We start from the raw sequence: 16,619 nt of genomic DNA on the forward strand, positions 1-16,619 counted from the left end.
TTGCCCATAACGAGAGGTTGCGTTCCAAAACAAAACCACCTCGCACTGATCAACCTCCCACTGACCAGCCACCTGCCACTGTTCAACCAACCACCTCCCACTGATCAACCACCAACCTCCCACTAACCAGCCACCTCTCACTGACCAGCCACCTGCCACTGTTCAACCAACCACCTCCCACTGACCAGCCACCTCCCAATGAACAACCAACCACCTCCCACTGACCGACCAGCCACCTCCCACTGACCGACCAGCCACCTCCCACTGACCGACCAGCCACCTCCCACTGATCAACCGACCACCACTGATCAATCGAGGGTTTAAATATATTTTGAAGGTTATGACATCACAACCACCAGAAAGGGGACATGGTCTACTTCAAAGCACAGAAACCACATAAGCCTTTCAATACACATTGACTAATCAAATTGTGTTGGCTGCCCTATTGGCTTGTTTCAGGCTTTGCAATCACATGACCAGCTACTCACACCATTTGCAAGCTTTTTCATGTGCCCGGTGAGTACTATACTGTGTATGCATTCACCAAAATCTCTGGTACACACACTATATGGCAGATATGTCTACTATATACCTGTGCTCTACTGCTAGTGCAAAGAAGCCATGTAAACAGTGAGTGTTGCACTTTACAAACACCACTCAGCATACCTGACAATGCTACAAAAAGGACTCAACATTTTGATGTTTGATTATGAAAAGTGAAGCCCAACTACTCACATCAATGACGGGTATTGCAACCGAAACCCCAATGCACTGATATCATTGCGATGTTAATGTTATGTTAAAGGATATTTGTACAGTGCACTATCACCACCGCAGTGGCCCCCTGGCACTCTGGCGGCTCTGAAAAATGGAAGGATGGTGGTGAGTTAGTGGGAATAAGCTGGAAAAGTGCAAGAGAGCAGTGATGTGCTGTTGGCAGCCTCAGCCCGGTGGGTCGGTTGGCTGGGCTTGGGGCGTTTTACGGTCCGTAGTCGTCGTGGGCTGTTGTGCAAGTCTGTGTGGTTTGTTTTGCTGTTGCAGTGGAATGAAGTTTGTGTTGTAGGCTTGTGGTTGTGTTTGGTTAGAGTTTGAGATGTGTATGCAGAGGGGTGAAATTGTTACTGGATCGGTTAATTGGCATTGCTATCCTTGCAATTATGTCTAGGTGTGATGCTTGCTATCGTTCACTATTTCATCAGTGTGGCACTTGGTGGGGCAGGCTAGTGATCACGATTCCATCTAAGTGTGGCACTTGGTAACATTCACAGTTTCATTTAAGTGTGGCACATGCTAAAATTCACAATCCTATCTAGGTGTGACGCAGGCTAAAGTCAAGCATCCCATCCAAGTTTGGTGCATGCTAACATTCACAATCCTATCTAGATGCGACGCAGGCCAATCTTCACAGTTCTCTCTAGTGTGGCACTAGTTAACATTGGCAAGTAGGTTAGTGTGTAATGCAATGCAACATTTACAGTCCAGCCATGAATAGATTTAGGCTGGTGGTCACAAATCTCTCTAAGTATGCATGGTGTAAATGTATAGCAGTCTACATTATGGAAAGGTAAGGTAGAGTGGTGGGGGCTTTCTGGAGTAGAGTAATTGCCCTACACCCCACCCATGCCACACTGCTGGCTTCACTGGCTTCCCCTGCTATGTAATAACCGGGTCTGTAGCTCAGTGGACTAATGCACCCACTACATCTATTTATTTATTGAGTATTTGTTAGGCACCTATACAACTGAATGGTGTTTCCAGGTGTCACAAGGCAAAGCGGGGAGGGAACAAGGGGAGTAAATAACATTGGCAAAAACAGTAAATATACAATCGTGGTCCTACTAGGCCTTATGACATTCGGACGTGCAAGTGCAGTGATGAGAAGTGCAGGGGACAGGAATGGGTGGCGGAGGGCAAGGAATGGACAAGTGCTGGTGGGGGCCCGGGAGGGAAGTGCCAAGGGGAGCCAAGGTAGGGGGCCTCAGGCTAAGTGCTGGGGCAGACAAAACCCACTGGTGGGATGCACAGCAGACAGGCAGGGGGCATTACTGAGGTGGGGAGGGTGCTGGTGTGGACTGGGTAGAGGGTCTGGTATCCTGTGAGATTCATGAGGACCAGGCCACCAGTCTCAGCCTGCAATGGGGTGATTAGCGAGGAATGGAATGAGGTAGACAAAAGCAGAGTTTTGAGAAGGCTCCGGAACTTAAGAAGGTCGGCTCAAGACAGAGGGGCAGTGAGGCTTCTCCAAAGGGAGGCACCAGCCGAAGAGAGACTTTCCCCCCCACTCTGCTTGGAGAAGTGTTTGACAAGCAGACAGTTGGAGCTAAAGGGGCGGAGGGCTCAAGCAGGGGTAGTATCTACGGAGGGAACGTTGGAGATAGAGTGGTCCCTTGCCCCAGAAAGCCTTGTGGATGATGCAGAGGGTTGTGAATTTGATCCTCGTGTCATCCTGGAGCCAGTGGAAAGATTTTAGGGCTGGAGAGATACCGGCCCTGGGCTTGAGGGCCAAGGATATGTCTTGCAGCACTATCCAGGATTAGAAGAAGGGGGCCTAGGGAGGAAAGGGGGAGATTGAGGAAGATTCTGTTGCAGTAGTCCAGCCTAAAGAGGACCAGAGCTCTGGAGTCATTGAGCGTCTGGGGAAGGTGAGAAAAGGTGAAGCTGGAAGTGGGCCTTCTTGGCAATGTCCAAGATGCGAGATGAGAAGGAGAGCGCGGAGTCTAAGATGATCCCATGGTTTTTGGCTTCACTGGATGATGAGCGTAGAGGGCCCAAGGAGGGCAGCCATAGGATAGGAGGAACACAGGGCGCAGGTGTCCCAATGAGAAGGATCTCCATCTTACTGGCATTAAGACAGATTGTTGGCTGCACACCATACCTGGATGGCGGTCAGAGAACTAGGGATGAGAGAGGATTAAGAGGAGGTAGTGGAGGGAAGATTGAAGGAAAGCTGTATCAGCATAACACTGGAAATGAGGAGAGAAGGAGGAGATCAGGTGAGCAAGAGAGGCGAGATATTGAAGATATCGAAGAGCCGTGGCAATAGGATAGATCCCTGGGAACACCAAAGGTAGAGAGTGTGGTGGTGGAGGAGAAAGGGCCCAGTTGCAATTGGGAAGGGTGGTTAGTGAAGAAAGAGGTCAGCCGTTCCAGTGCCCGGTCTGTGATGCCGAGGGTGTCACACAGTAATTTTATTATTGACTGTGTCAAAGGCAGAGGAGAGATCTAGGAGAATGAGAAAAGCAGGAAAGTTAGAGTCAAGATTTGCAAGCAAGTCTTCACAGGTGTTCAGAAGAGCGGTTTCCGTGCCTCTGAATGACCGGAATCCAGATTGAATGTCATGGAGGCAACCAACAAGTTCAGTGTGGAGGTTCAGCTGGGGGAGGACCAGCTTCTCCTGCAGATTACCCAGGAAGGGGGTGGTGGAGATGGGGCAATAGTTAGCCAGGCAGGAGGGGTCGACAGACACATATTTTAAGAAAGGGTGCACAAGTTGGTGCTTGAGGGATAGAGGGAAAGAGCCAGTGGCAAAGGAGTGGTAACAGAAGGCTGCATCAGCCGGGGTGAAAGAGGAGATGTTGTCCTTCCTGGTCGTAAAAAAAGCAGGGGAGCACCTGTATGAATGAGACCTTCATAGAGTGGACAACTTTAGCGACCTCCTCCGGTGCTATGGGCAGGAGGGAGGAGAGTGCGAGGGGTGAAAGGAAGGGAGCCAAAGGAGACAGGAAGCGGGAGTGGACATGGGTGTGGAAGAGAGTGAGGACATGATGTCCTGAGTTTAGATGTGAAATTGGAGGCCAAAGTGGTGCAGAGAGCCTGGGAAGGAAGGAGAGAGGAGGAGACTGCAGTTGGATTGGTGAGTTCCTTGCAGATTTCAAAAAGTTAATCCATGTTGTTATTGGCTCCAAATATGCAGGCTTGGATGTGGGCCTTCTTCTTGGAGTGGATAGAGAAACTAGATTGCCTTTGGAGCAGGTGACAGGCCAGTTTGTCAGAGGATGAACCAGAGGTCTGCCACTTCCATTCAGCAATTCTGCACTTACGTTTCAGAGATGCTAGATCGGAGTCATATGACCCGTTGCACTTTGAGGCAGATTTTAGGCAGATCCTCATGACAGGGGCAAAGATATTGAGGGTGTTAGAGATGGAGAGGTGCAGATTAGCAAGGACAGAGTCAGAGGGATAATCAGAAGAAGGGGCGGAGGGGGAAGAAGGTTGCAGCAAAAGCAGTGACTGACGCTTGCTTCATCGGTCGAATGATGGAGAAGGAGGCTGGCAGTGCTTGGGGCGGCTCAGATAGAGGGCCAAAGAACCCCAAGCGGGAGGATAGAGTGGTCAGACCAGAAGTGGGGGCTGGTGAACAGGTTATAGATAGGGATGTCGCCAGAGATGAGGGCATACAGAGTGTGTATGGCTGAGTGGGTCAGACTGGAAGGAAGAATAGTGAGAGAGAGGGAGTCGCAGAGGACACGAAACTGTAAGGTGCCTGATTCAGAGGAGTCCAGGTAGATCTTGAAGTCACCAAGGAGGGGGAGTTTGGAAGAAGCGATCGAGAGGGAGCAGGCAAGGTCAGCCCATTCAGAGGAAGAGAGAAATAGGGCCAGGGGGAGTGAGAGAGTAGACGAGACCCAGAGGCTACAAAAACTAGGCTTTCAAAAGAGGAGTAGGATTTAGTAAGTATGATAGAGGCAGGGACCCACTTAGGGAAAATCAGGAGCCCTCCACCTCCAGGACTGTTGGATCTGGGTTTGGAGAGGATTTTTTAGTCAGGAAGTAGAGTGTCAAGAGCAGTGACAGAGCTGGTATTGAACCACGTCTCGGTAAGGGCGAGGCTGTCAAGGTCAACGTTTTCAAGAAGGAGACAGACGTCAGAACGGTATTTGACAGCAGAACAAGCAGAGTAGCTAATAGAAGCTGATTACTACTGTGGAAAGTGTTCCAGGAGGGGTGATCTTCCCGTCGGGGTGGTGGAGACGAGAAGGAGGGGTAGCAGGAGAAGTGAGGATGTTAATGAGAGAAGGCAGGTGCCGGTCAAGGAAGAGAAGAGTAGGTTGAGAACCTTGGGCCATGATTGTGCCATTGCGGTAGACATTAATGATGTACCTAGAGGATGAGAAGCTTGCCAAGAGTACTTCCCCCATCTAGTGGTGCCATCAATGGGTAAAGAGGAGAAAGGGGAGAGAGTGGAGACCAGGTGGGGAGACCATAGGTCAGGGGAAGTGACAGAAAAGAGGATGCCAGTAATAGTCTGCCTTGAAGTAGCAATGATGCACGCGTCATCAATAGGTACACCTGGATTAGAGTCCAGGAGAGCTTTTTAAAGCTTTTTCCTTTGTGAGAGACGTAAGATAGGTGATAGCGTAGTTTGAAATCTGTGTTTGAACTCATAGTCACAGGTGGGGAATGATACACACTGATTATCTATTTATAGCACCAAGCTGATCTCCGGGGTGAACATGTGCTCTACAAATGCCCCTGTTAAACTATGATCTGTTATGTTACAGAATGCAAATACTAGTACATTTGTCAAGGGTATTGCAATGTGATTATGCCATTTCAGCACTGCATTGTAGGGTCACATTATGTCCTATTAGCACACTAAGTTTAGATGCCATTCCGATAGGGAATGCACCATTCCCCATCTGGAAACTGTAGCAGTCTCTACAGTTGTGCCCCCTAGGAAATGTATCAAGCAGTTTCAGCTAATACACAATTAGACAACTACAAGCATTCAGTGCACCACACCAGTCTTTGAAGCCCTTCACTGGATCCCAGTGGATTACCAGATAATATTCAAGGTTTTGTGCTTCTCCAATAGGAGTCAATTGGAAAGTGTGATGACTCGCGGGATTCAGTCACTTCTCCCCAGGGGGGAGACTTTCCATGTGAGTTTAGGGATGTAAGCCCACTACATGGTACCCTCCCAAGGGGTAGAGGCACGAGAAGAGACACCCCCCACTCCCATGGCGACAAGGACTCCCATTTCAATGTGGAGCACCCTTCCCAACTCTCTCAGCAACCCAACCATGTCAACACTGTTGGGAGAAAACAGGAAGATTCCTTATACATATGCTACAGTGATGTTTGGTGTGAAGGCAAGTACCTGCCTGGTATTGTGACAAAGAAAACCAATAGAGTCATAATAAATATGACTGAGATACAGAAGAAGGACTTCCACAATACGCTGTGGATGTCCCAGATCAGCATCATAAGAGTGGGAGGAGAGTGTGTCCGAGAGAGACCCATGAGTTTCAAACCAGCTGTGTGAGGGATGCTGGTGAACACAGGAAAGCGCTGCTTCCCAAGCTGCAGAGAAGCTGCGGTGAACAGGTGCCAATTTGCACTGCTCGAGTGGCAGACTAGCGAGAGCCTGCCAAGCTGACTGGAGTCCCATGAGGGACAACTGAGGTAGAAGTGATGACTAATATGGGGCAAAAGGAAACCCCACCCAGAGCCAATACCTCTTACCAAGAAGCATGCAGATTGTGCCGAAGGTGGAGGAGGAACCAAGAGCGAGAGCCGCCTGACAATAACGGGCTTGCCGAAAGAGAAAGACACCGACCCAGTGACAAAGCCCCATTACAAGGAAGATAATGGGGAGAGTGGGAGACCCAGGGAGGGTGGCAATTCTGATATATTGCAGAATCAATTTCGTGCAAGGGAAAGAAACAAATATAATGATTGCAGCATTCACCCTGGTCTAAGTGAGAGAGATAAAAACAAGTGGCATACTCGTATTTGCATAAGTAACAAAGAAGAGTATAACGATTTGCACATGCATAATCGTACCTGTAAAAGAACAAGTAATCAAGAGAGCAATAATCTTTCGTGGGCTCATCCTACGCGTCCCTGTAATAAAACAAGTAATCAAGAGAGTAAGAATCATTACGGGGATCAGCCTACTCGTCGTAATGGGATATCAAGTGATCAAGAGAGTGAGAATCATTACTGGGTTCATCATACTCATCGCAGTAAGAGAACAAGAGATCAAGAGGTTGTGGAATAAATACTAGGTTCATCATACTCTCACCAGTGAGAGAACAAGTAATCAAGAGAGTGAGAATCCGTACTGGGTTCATTTACTCATCACAGTGAGAAAGCAAGGGACCAAGAGGGTAAGAATCATTACTGTGTTCATCATACTCGTCCCAGTGAGAGATTAAGTGCCCAGAAGAGTGAAATTAATTTCTGGGCCCTTCATATTCTTTGCTGTAAAAAGCAAAGTAATAAGAGAATTGAAGACTGCAACAATAAGATTGGTTATAATTGAAGAGATAAGTTGGGCATCAGAGAAAGAAAGACTTAAATACACCCAAGAAAGGAAAAGTTTAAAAAACTCAAAGACATAGAATGCTGAGAAAGAGGATCCTATGAAGTCAGGAGAAGGGGAAGGCAGAAAGCTGGGTAAGTCCTCTAAGTGAACTGAACAAACTCACTCAACTGATAGCCAAGTACTATCTGACCACCCTGCAAGAAGGGAGTCCTTTTTCTGGACTTCAGTTGTTTTGTATTAGTGGTAGGGTCAGCGTAGCTAAGTTTTGGACATAGGACAACCTTTATTTTTGGACTTCACAATGGATGTAAAGCACCCTAAATAGTTTTAGGGAAACCTACAGGTTAGTGAAAGTGAGGCAGTTTCTTATCATTTATAATAAAACCTTGCTGACAATGGAAACCTCTAGTCTGTCTCTGCCTTCTGACCCTCCAGAGAAATCAGACCTAAACACCTGAAAACTAAGGTTTTACCATATATTCTGCTCTACATGTCAGGCCCTGAATTGTGGAGCTAGGGTTTCTAGAGAGAACATATGGTAAAAAAGTAGTTGTCAGGTGTTTAGGATTAGCCAATGCAATAAGAAAAAACCAAGTGGTTGGACTGCCCTGCCCCCTAATTGTGGAAGCACTACCAAAGGATCAGAGGCAGAGGGTTCACCAGGAACACATGTAGATCCTAAAGACTCTGCTGTTTTCCAATAATTATGAAAACTCAGAACCACCACCAATCCCACATGATCAAACTCCCCTAAGTAAGACAAACCATAACTTCCTGGAGATATCCTACTTTGCATAAGCCAAATGTTTGTCCTTTGACCATGAACTTGCATTTGACCAAATCTTGCATTCCCTACTGCTCCTTTCTCCCACACCTACTACCCCACTCCTACTCCAAAGATGCTCTGAAGCTGGTCTGCCTCTAGTGCATTATCAAACCCTAATAAATAAATAAATAAATAAATAAATAAATACAGTGCCTTGCAAGCAAAGCAGTGGCCAATTCCATTACACAGATAGCGTAGAAGAGAAAATTCCATTAGGTCTCCTTCCTACAGTTTTGACAGATTCCATTCGGTCTAGTTCCTACAGTATTGACAGATTACATTATGCCCACTTACTACAGTAGTGGCAGATTCCATTATGTTTCATTAGCACAGCATCACTAGATTCCATTCCATTTGTCTGAGACAGTACTAGGTTCCAGCATGCCCACTTAGGCCTCCAAGGTCAGTTACTGATGCACACTTAGTACATCAGCACCAGAGTCCATCATTCAAAGTTAGCAAAACAATGCCAGTAGCACGACAGATTCCCTACTGTGTCAAGTGTTCAGGGGTATTGTCGGTGGGGCAGAATTATCACAGTTAAAGAACTGAATGTGTGGTTAGGTAAAAGAAGTTATCCTAGTGTGTGTGTAAGTAAAAACATAGTTTATGTACATTTTCTGGATGGCACCCCGCCAGTCCTCTCGCACTTGCCTCCAGGCCCTGCACTCGCCTCATCATCAATGCACTTGGTCAATGACCCAAGAGAGTGTCCCCTATCTGCCCTTACCCAGCCTGCACCGACTGGGTGCACTTGGAACCGACCCCTCAGGACTTGTAACAGTCTGTGCACTTGCGTGATCTGATTGCACCATGCCTGAAGATTGGCTGCCCCCCCCTTGTCTTCACTCCCTGCATGGTGGCGCCTTAATGCACTTGGAAAAAACTGCAGAATTGTCATCAGACCCATTTGCTGTCATCTCCACTGTTAATTGTATTATATGCACTTATTCTGCCTCGGCAGACTAGTATCTTTTCAGAATTTCAGGGGCTCTGAACGACTGTTTTCCTCTTGTTCCCTCCCTCCTTGAGTGCTTGAAAACACTTGTCTTGTGTATAGGCGCTTCACAAATAAACATTACCATACCTTACCAACCAGACTACCCATTCCAAAATGGCATCAAGCAATGATGTCATCCAGGAATGATTCCGAGCTTGGAAGCTAGTGAACATCCTAACCTGCATTTTGTCAGCAGTTTCAGCGGAGAGCAGTCATGTAAACATGTCCTTAGAAAAGTTCACCAAAGGAAGAGCTTCCAAAGTCTGGGCAGTTTTATTCCAGCTTTGTATGCTCATGGGACAAGTTCCAGACTCGCTAGTGGAACGGACTGGAAAAGCAGTCAATCTGGACATCTGCGCATCTAGGGACCTCAAGTCTTCCTAAGCAGTCTCCGGAGTAATTTCCTTCACTGACCCAACTGCGCAACAGTGCTGGAGGGGAAGTCTCTGCATCCAATTCATTTGTCCCGTAGAAAAGGGATCAGAGATTAATGTCCAGCTTCTGCACAACATACTCCCGCAATAAAGGGAGCTGAACCAACTACACAGCTATGCCAGAGTATCATTCAGTCTTTGCGCAGGAGCCCCAAGCAACCCCTCGTCCACAGCAAGGGATTAGCATCTTTATTTATGAGATATTATGTCTCGGGAGGATAGCTCAGGGGCAATGTGCTCACCTTGGAAGCAAGATGACACGGAGCAACACAGGTTTGATCCCCGGGTCTGCGCTTAGTAACCTCTGGGTATTAAGCACATTACAAATAACATTGGTGACTACAATCCACCAAGAAAGAGTTACTGATTAAAAGTAAAGGTCGTTCAGGAAACATTTGTAGACTTGGAGTTAGCACGAAACTCACGCTGCCAATTAAATACAAAGCAGTAGCGATAGGCTTCACAGATTGATAGCATCAATGTTACAAGAGGAACTAGTTTGTTAATTTGCGTTGGGTGCGCCTTAGGGCAGTTGGCAGACTAGGAAGTAGCTAGAAAACCAAGTGCCACAAGGTGGATCCGCTTACAGACAAGCTCAGTAAATCAAATCAAGGAAACTAGCCCAAGTGAAGTCCTTCTGACTAGCGCAAACACAATTGTTTTAACCAAAAAATATTTCATGCAACCACAATAGCACCACAGCTTTAAGAGGCAAGTCCGCTTAGAACATTTCTTCAAGAATCTAAACAAGGCTGAGAAAGTTGGGTTGCATAATTTCCAAGGAAAGATATCTCGCGATGCCCTCTGTAGAACCATGTTTATAAGACGAATCCTCAGGGAAAAGGAGAGGGATTTCCAGGGAATTGATGGTGGATATACATCTGTGTGGACTAATGATAGCCATTGCCGAGTAGTTTTTGAGGGAGAGTGGAATTTTTCTTCATCTTGCTGCAGGACCTCCGAACATAGGAACATGCCTGGAGTGGATTGTTCCCATTCCAGTGAGGTTTTGAAAACCACTGCAATAATTTTGAGGGAATAGAGACCAACTTCATGGGGTTCCGAGGGACCTGCTGAAATCTGCAAGTTCAGACTCGACATATGACCGTTTAGTATAGCAGTGCCAGATTCCTTATGCTCAGGTGGAGCTGCACGCATAGATTCTATTGTGTGTTTGTTGCCAGACCTCCCTCCACTCCATCAATGAAACACTAGAGAATCAGCTAAGCGTAGGGACGCACACTGACATTGAAGATCAAACAATTTAAAGAGACACTGTTCACACCAATACCCTATGACAAGACATTCAGCATGTCTTGAATTTGGAAATCTGCTTTAGTCCGAGTCTGTTGCTTTTGTGAGGTGGAGGATTACAGCTGGGATAGAGTCAGGCTTTTCCCAGAATTGCAAAGGAAGAGTCTATGAAACCTCTTTGGTACTAGGGAGTAAGGAGAGTAAGCAAAGTCCTGATGCCAGAAGCACCAGAGACAAGACACGCATGATTTATCTGTGGGTTAGCTTTACTTACAAAGGGTAGGTGGGTTGAACACCCATCAGTCCTTGGGGCAAAGGTAAAACCTCAATTCTATACTGAAAGGTGCACGGGTAGGGATAAAGAAAAAGTGAGGGGCCCTTCAGGTGATCCGTTCTCTCCTTCCTTGTATCAGGTTGCCTATCTTAAGAAGTCCCATCTCTGGAGGAAATACCCTAATCTCAGTTGCAAAATAAGATTCTAACTGTAGCCAACAGAAATCCAATAAACATACCCATAAGAAGTACTTCGTCTTTCAGATATCCGACTAATCGCAGAAATCCCAAAGGTTGATCAACTCGAGTTCAAAGCCTATTCTTCCTAAGACCATCTCTACTAAGATAACAATTATGTACCAGGTTTTTGTTTAGGTCACTCACAGTCTGCCTCCCCATGCCCGCTCGGGTTTCGCCTGATGCTTCTCCTCCAGATCATTCTCCGGCAATCTTGCACTATGTCTGCTCTATGTTGAACGTATGCTTAGGCCTCAGCGGCACCTTGACTTCTTAATCTAGTATCCGTTCCTTGTTCCAATCTTGGTTCAGATATCCGAGTCATTTTTCAGTCCTGATATTTCAGAGCAGGTTGGTTTCATTGGATCCCAAAGAACAAGAGTAACAGGGGATACCAGGAATATCCAACTACTGTGACCTGGCCTGGATAGAACATGCACAAAAATAACATCAAAGGTCAGAGTAATAAAGTGTTCAGGTGGCTGTTGTTGGTGTAGTAACAAAACCTACATACTCATGCTAAATATGGAATGCTCCCAACAGCCATACAGCATCTACATCTCTCATCATATGAGCATTCTATGAGGAGAAACAATTAAATTGAGCCCTCTAGACACTCAAATAATTTAGTATTTATTATTTATTAACATTTATTAAATGAATCTCTAGAAAAAGTCATATTTTAATAAGAAACATACAATAACATTGGTATCAATAATAATATCAACAATAATTCATGTGGATCAATCCCTCCAATTCATTGTCGGATTGATCTGATACATCATTCTTATCCATAAAACACATCCAACCACACTACAACCATACCACATACATACACAAGCCCATCAAAAAATCATTCATAATACAAACAATGGTAAAACAATTTTTCTTCAATAAAACATCCAACAATCTAAAACATCATAATACAATATCTGATCCATCATTAATGAGGACCGTCAATATAACACCTAAGAGCCTGTTCTATGTAATTATGAACTTTCCTGGCTCGGGTAGACTTGACTTCTAATTTTGTTCATGAATAGCAAAACATCCCCAACCCGACATGTTTCTTTCTGTATCACATCTAGTAAACAGAAATTCTTCAGGGGTGTTATGGTCCAGCAGAGTCAGATGGATCACATGAATGATTTAGACTCTCAACCCAAATTCAGGTTCCTCCTGAGGCCTCTTTCCATGGTTATAGGGTTCACAGGTCTTGTTTTCCTGAACAGTCTCTAGGCCTGATTTACAAAGGTGTTTTACAGTAGCGCAATCCCATTGAAATATGCTTTGTAAATCAGGCCCTCTGTATGCCAAGCTTCTTGTTTGAGCTGTCCACGTTTGGTTTCAAATTTACTTATGGCTGTGTTCAGACATCACTCTCGTTAGCTGGGTTTGCCCCACGCTGGATATTCAGGTGCTGTTGGTAGGACTCTGATTGGACCTTATGTTACAGGTTTCTTCCTTAGGTTTTTGGTCTAGACGGTAAGAATCAAGAGTAAGACTCAGACACAAGGGCATTGTGTTGGTTGCCAAAGGCTTATTAAAATAAAAAGAGGGTTGGAGGAAAACCTATGTTGCCATATCGTCAAGAGGGGTTTCCCCGCATCAACAAAATGTAAGGATGTCGGTGTCAGAATGTCCAAAGTAAAGTTCTCCAACCTGTGTCCGAACCCTATCCTGACCCGAACATGCTAAACTCAAGATAAAGTGAAAAGGGGATATAGTCTTTCAACTGGTCGTCTGTAGCTCTTTTCCAGAGTTCCAACATAAAGTACCAAAAAGTAATAAACAATCAAAGTTCAACCATCCTCAGGTGATTTCCCTTCCCCTGAGTTTCTGAGCTCATTACAATTCATCAGAGGTTATGATTATTCCCCTGATCACCATCACAATTCACAATGCCAAATGAGTGAATAGCTCAGTGGCAACGCATTTTGATTACCACACACCGTGGGTAATAATAAGCAACGCTCAGATACCCAAGGGTTCGTAGCGCTATATAAATGCTAAATTATATTATTATTATTATGAATTATTATTATTAGTCTTGGAAGCAAGACAATGCAGTGCAACACAGGTTTGAATCCCGATCTTGCACTTAGAAACCAATCTCTGGTATTAAGCACGTTCTAAACTAACAATTATAATAATAATAATTTCAAATTTGAATAATAATTATAAGAAGTTATTTCTCTTTTCTTGACTTCTTGGCACAGTTTCACAAGTCTCCAAACACTAAGGGAGTGCTTCTCTTCCCTTAATCACAATATGCTTGTTTCAAGTCCAGGGGGAATTACTTCCTTCCCCTGGATTTCACACACAAAGATTCTTGACAAGCATGAGAGTTAGCCCCAGACCCTCTTTTGTTGGTCTGACACACTTTTCCCCTTTGCTTCCAAACACTGATGCTTCTACAATCGGGTCCGAGACCCATACTTGCAATACCTTCACCTGGTGTAATTTCCTGCCAGGACATCCCTAATCTGTAACAGTTTCACACTTTTATACTTTCTTCATTTAACCACTGGGTTCTTGACTCTCTTTCACACATTTCATTCAATAATTGACTTGGTGTCCCAGCTCCCCTGCTTAAGTTCACCCAGTTCATGTATCTGTCCTTTATTGGTGTGTGGTATATGCCACAAAGCGCTCTGGTGTCCCAACTTCCCCCTCTGGGCTCACTGGTCTCTCCTGGCTGCTTTGAAGTTATCCACAATTTGCAATTCACCCAGCGGTTTGCTTCCTCCTTGTGCTGGCGCCTAGTCGGCTCCCCGGTACGGTTCCACAGCTTCTTCTGCACTCGGCCCCTGTGCGGCGAACCTTCGGCTTTTGAGCCTCTTGTGACGGCGCATGTAGGAGCTCTCATGCTCCCTGCTGCAAGTTGCTCGCTCTCGGTTTTCTGACCTGTGTCCGGAGTAGTGATTCTCCATGTTTCTTGTTGCTGGTTGGTTTTAAACGTTTTGACACCTATCGATTCCATCCAACAACAAGAGCACATCTCTGGTTTTGTGGCTTCAGTGCTCTGCACTGCTCTAGTCCTCTTCCTTTTACTACAAGGGCATGAAAGAACCTTGTTGTCAGTGTCGATTGTAAGTTCTAGCTCTATATCACAACAGGCGATGTGAGATTGGGGAGTCAAGGGGTTGGTGTCATACCCAGAGTGGAAAGGGAGATACCATGTTCCAGCTAGGGAATTGAATCTTGAAATCAAATTGGAAATTCCTCTTGTGATGTTAACTACCACTCCTTAGCCCTTTGTCAGTTTTTGATTTGTATTGGCAATTTGGCTAATTGCCCGAGGGTCTAAATTAATCCCAATTGTGCTTCGCAAGGAATTCAGGCATGGCCATCAGTGCCATCTTGGAATTCTCAGCATCGCGGTACGCACCATTGCGCGGTTCCTTTTCTTCCTGGGCGGACCAGTCAAGGCATTTCTGCAGCTGTGCTACGTGCAAACGTTTGTTTTTTCGCCACCCACCCAGTTAGCCCCATTTGTGATCCAGTTTGGCACCAAAAGGAACAGGAGCGATATGGGACTCTCAGCCTCTCCAGAACGCATCCCTGGTTTTTGGACTCCGGTTGGGCTTGCCACCTCCCTGAGAAGAAGCCCACCCATGAGATCCAACCTGGACCACTTTTATGGGGGGTAGGGAGAGGGATTGGATAGGGCCCAGACCACCCAGTCACTAATGACCAGCTACTCCTTCAGAGTTAGTCAACTCACCATCTCAGTCAAAACTGAACAGGGAGCCATTTTGTGTTTGTATTTATTATGTCACACAACAGTATGCATATTTCAAAAGACCAAGGCCACATGTGATTCACTCTTATTTGTTTAATAAAAAGGTCTCACAAGGGTAATACTTTTTAAAGTCCTGAAAGGCGTTCACAAAGCCAATATATAATCAATCCTAAATGCTGAGTAAGAAAGAAAAACATACTTTGTCCTTGTTCTGACAACACTGATCTATTGTGCTTCGTTGCATGCGTGTTTGGATTGCATATTTTTGTAAAATGGAAAAATGAATCTGGTTTTCATCTCATGAGTGGAACATGACCGATGGGTCATGACTGCCACACACTGCACTGGACGATTTTGCAGAGTACATGTCAAAGTAACAGTTAGATGCATGATCTAGGCTACATGGTTCACAGTCGTCAATGCCTTCAGACTGAACTTACTTTCTTAACACAAGACATTTAGAGCTGGGAACTTAACCTTGTGATTTGGGGAGGCATTACCATGTAATTGTTTCATAAACTAGTTATCCTGACCTTAACGATGCAGTGGCCCCAAAAGCAACAAACCAGCAACCAAAAACTATATCGATAGTTATTTTCACACACCTTCCTCCAGAAAAGTGAGTTTATTATGAACCCTTGCAGCTGAGCCTTTGCCCCATAGATGTAGCTATGTCTCAAGGCGGGGTTCCCTTGTGCTCCCTTTCCTTAATTGTCCAGCATATACATTGAGGAGGTAGCAATATTTCACTAGCATACTGTCATTGGTCGTTACCATCATATAGCATTTACTTTCAATGAAAATGTTAACAAAAAGGCCCCAGATTTATTCCTAATGACAACCACACTATGATATGTAGCAGATTCATTAATCTATGCCTGGACAATTTAAGAATCCTCCGTGCAGGACTATCTGCATTCTAAAAGCAGGAGCTGCAAATGCTACTGCATGTTGGCATATGTACAATTCTTCTATCAGTGGACAGTCTTAAGAGTTCTATGTGAGGGGTCAGTAATGTGGGGCGGACAACTGGTTGTAATGTTCATAGTATTTGACATTTTATAGTCCACAAACATTGCAAAGAAAACCCAACTAAGCCTACTTTGCCAGGGGGTTCCCTTCCTAGTCTAGGATCTAAGGGAAAATCTCCCACCATACACAAACCTGATCCTCACACTGAACAACAAAAAGCATACACAACATAAATGAAAGATTACCAAATGCCCAGTGTCTTGGATGACCTCTACTTGTTCTGGGTAGATTTTGTTTCCCAGGAATGTCCACAGTCAATTTCTTCCAGGGAAAATAAAGTCTTAAATCAGTTCTTGAAAAGTTCCAAAGATACACATGTTCAATCAAACAAAAATCCACTGGTTCCTTCTTCGTTTGTTGAAAGGTTCCCTTCCCAAATTCCATAAAGAAAACAGCACCACTGTTAATTCTGGATAACCTCCTTCCAGGATAAAACAAAAATACAACTTCTGCTTTAACAATACTTCTTCTTCTGTACCCTCTGCAGCATCTTTAATATAAATTGTCAGGATGCTTCTTTTTAGGGAGTTGCCTTCTACTTGGCATCT

The 16,619-nt window shown here is 45.1% G+C and overlaps 1 protein-coding gene across 6 annotated transcripts in view; it reads right to left on the minus strand.

Annotated features, from left to right (window-relative positions):
- The window catches only part of TSPAN9 (tetraspanin 9), a 1,448,163-nt gene that overhangs the window by 1,227,299 nt on the left and 204,245 nt on the right, over positions 1–16,619 (minus strand). The window lies entirely within an intron of this gene.

Source organism: Ambystoma mexicanum, chromosome 12 (assembly GCF_040938575.1).
Source record: "Ambystoma mexicanum isolate Mex_15411 chromosome 12, UKY_AmexF1_1, whole genome shotgun sequence".
Taxonomy (NCBI): domain Eukaryota; kingdom Metazoa; phylum Chordata; class Amphibia; order Caudata; family Ambystomatidae; genus Ambystoma; species Ambystoma mexicanum.